Raw genomic sequence first — 3,389 nt, forward strand, 5'->3', positions numbered from 1 at the left:
AGATAGAAGTCAGAATGGCAGAGATCAACAGAACAACTGACAACAAATGATGGAAGGGGTGTGGAAAAAAGGGAGTCCTCATTCACTGTTAGTGGGATTTCCAAGTGGTCCAGCTACTCTAGAAACCAGTGTGAGGAATTCTCAAACAAACAACCCCTCACCTCCAAAAATACAACTGAAAGTAAATCTATATCACTTCTTGTGTGTGTGTGTGTGTGTGTGTGTGTGTGTGTGTGTGTGTGTGTGTGTTCAATGCTGCTCTGTAGCATGAATCTTAAAAGGGCAAGATATTGGGGTGAATGCTGGAAGATCAGAGAACAGAACAGCCACCTCACCTTGCCACTTCCTCAGCTGATCCTGTTTCCTCAGACTGGAAGCCTCTGAGTCCTCATCCAGAATGAATCTCAGCTGACTATTGCTCAAAAGCCTAAAAGTTTAACCAGCTCTAGTTCCTGGTCCTCATGCCTTATATACCTTTCTGCTTCCTGCCATCACTTCCTGGGATTAAAGGTGTGAGTAACCATACCTGGCTGTTTCCATTGTGGCCTCTGGAATGCTAGGATTAAAGGTGTGTGTGCCACCATTTTCTGGCCTCTGTATCTAGTGGCTGTTCTGTTCTCTGACTCCAGATAAGTTTATTAGGTTGCACAATATTTTGGGGAACACAATACCACCACACTGCTCTTTTCATAATAACTAGGAAATGAAAACAATCTATATGTCCTTTTACCGATGAGTGGGTGTGGTGGTTTGAATAGGTATGGCCCCCTTAGACTCATTTGTTTGAATGCTTGGTTAATAGTGGCACTAAGTTTGTTAATAGTGGCATTAAGTTTGTTTTGTGTTGATCAATTACTCCTAGACATGGGAAATAGTTGGTAATATAGGAAGTGAGACCCCATTGGAAAAAATGATTTTTCCTTTGCCAGTGGGTTTCACTTGCAGATAGCTTCTTGGTTAGACGTGGGAGCCTGAATCCACTTCCCCATTAAATGTATCTTGAGAAGATATTTTACATAAATCTATTTAATAAAAAATTTAGGTCATGCTTTTGTTATTTATGATAGAAATATATTCTTATGAGTTAGCAGTGATGATGTAAGGAATTATATAAAGGGACTATGTATAATGCAGAGAAAAGTGAAACAAGGAACAAACAATTTGTCTTTTGTTTTTATCTAGAGTAACTTTTCTATCTTTGTATCAGGCAAAGCCAATTGAACCCAGGTTACACACATGAACAGAATAGAATATTTTCTGACTGTTTAGTGTGATGATGCTTACTGGAATGTATCCCTTGAGTTTATATTGCTGTGATGCTAATCTCACCTTTCAGGCATGTGTATTTTCCACAGTTGGAGTCACTGACGTTTTAGTAAAAGAAAGTTATTGAAAGATACATTTGATTATTTTTAAAGGCCAATTAAAATATAATTGCATAATCATTTTACTTTCCTGCAAACCAGGAGACTGTATAGCCAAGAAAACAGGCTTACAGTCTAAGAAGAACACACAAAAACAATTATGTTTATTCTGAAAACTGAAATACAGAACATTTGATTAAGATCAGAATGTTTCTAGGGATACAGAAACGATACTTGATGAATGAAATAAAAAGTTAAGTGTATAATGAGAGCTAATCTGGCTAGTTTATGAGATTTGACAGGGCTGCTGGTGACCAAAGGGATGTATGTGAAGACTGTGGAATGTTAACGCTATAGGCTATTATTATTTTGCCATTAGGAATTGCAAATATGAATTTCCTAATTTCAATATTTAAGTGAATTTATAATATTCTCATGACATTCTTCTGACTAAATCACAGGCATGTGTTCATATAATTTATATATTTAAGTATATACTTTAATGTATCATCTATTCATCATCATCATCATATATCTCTATTTGTCTATCATTTATCTTTCAACTGTTTGTGGTAAGGGCATAATATTCCTGTCCTATTACAAAAATTAAAGGCACAGCAATATTGTTAATAAAAGGCATAATTATGTATAGTAAATACCTCCTAGAGATTTGTCATGTCTGCCATTTTATCATGTATACCTGAAACTTTGTACCTGAAAATGGTGGCACAGATATCTAGCAAATTAAGAACATACATTCTGGCAACAGAGTGCCTTGAATTGAACCTTGGTTCTGAAGCTTGCTGGCAAAATGAGGATGGTTATGGTACTTACTTTAAAGGGCATATGTATTAATGTATTTATGCAGCTAAAGCATTTTAAACAGAGTATAGTGACAGGAGTCGCCATGATCTGCTTCATTCTCATCCAGAACCGGGAGGATAAGACGCGCCTGGCCAAGTGGTACATGCAGTTTGATGATGACGAGAAACAGAAGTTGATTGAGGAGGTACACGCCATGGTCACCATTAGGGATGCAGAGCACACCAACTTTGTGGAGTTCTGGAACTTAACGATCATCTACTGACGCTATGCTGGCCTCTACTTCTGCATCTGTGTGGACGTCAAGGACAAAAGTCTGGCCTATCTCAAGGCTATACACAACTTCGTGGAAGTGTTAAATGAATATTTTCACAATGTCTGTGAACTGGACTGGTGTTTAACTTCTAGAAGGTTTATACAATGGTAGATGAGATGTTTCTGGCAGGTGAAATCCAAGAAACCAGTTAGTTTTGTCTGCTGATGTTACAGTCCCTGGAGTGAGGTGGCTTCTGCCCAGCCTGGTCTGCTGGACCAAACTGCCTGCTCACCTCCCCCCAGGCCCAAGGGTAACCCCAGGAGCCCCCTCCCTTCCACCCCAGAGGAACGACCCAGTAGGGTTTAGGCTGCATGGGAGGAGGCTGCAACTCACTGCCTCTGGGCCCTCCTTTGATGGCAGAGGCCACTTTGATGTCCCGAGTAACTGCCATTGTCATGGGATGCTGTGAGTATGCATGTGCACAGCCCCCAATAAATCTGTGGTCCTGTCCAGCCAACAAACAAACAAATGAACAAACAACTCCCCAAACCAACAAAACAAAATAACCTCCAAACCCGAGGTGTGTATATGTGTATTTATATATATAAATATATATGTATATGTGTATTATTTATGTATATGTGTATTATATATATATAAAATTAAATATTAGATACCTCCATGTAATGATGCAATTTTTAACCCCAAGGAATTGATAATTCTACATGGAGCACTTCCCTTTGGGAGAAAATACTAACACATATGGAGAAAACTGGGAAAAATAGTAAGAAGTGAGTTGTATGGCATAGGCTATGAAGACATAATTCATGAAAGGACAGTACATTCATTGTGAGTTTGAAGGTGACTGAAGGTTTTGTGGCATATCTATATGGCATGCATGGGTACATATGTGAGTAGAAATGAAAACACAGACAAAAGCTTAAATG

The 3,389-nt window shown here is 38.6% G+C and overlaps 1 pseudogene; it reads left to right on the forward strand.

The window, feature by feature from the left end:
• The first annotated feature begins 2,271 nt into the window (after nucleotides 1-2,271).
• On the forward strand, nucleotides 2,272-2,768 carry LOC114704903 (annotated as a pseudogene).
• The last annotated feature ends 621 nt before the right edge of the window (nucleotides 2,769-3,389 follow it).

Source organism: Peromyscus leucopus, chromosome X (assembly GCF_004664715.2).
Source record: "Peromyscus leucopus breed LL Stock chromosome X, UCI_PerLeu_2.1, whole genome shotgun sequence".
Classification (NCBI taxonomy): domain Eukaryota; kingdom Metazoa; phylum Chordata; class Mammalia; order Rodentia; family Cricetidae; genus Peromyscus; species Peromyscus leucopus.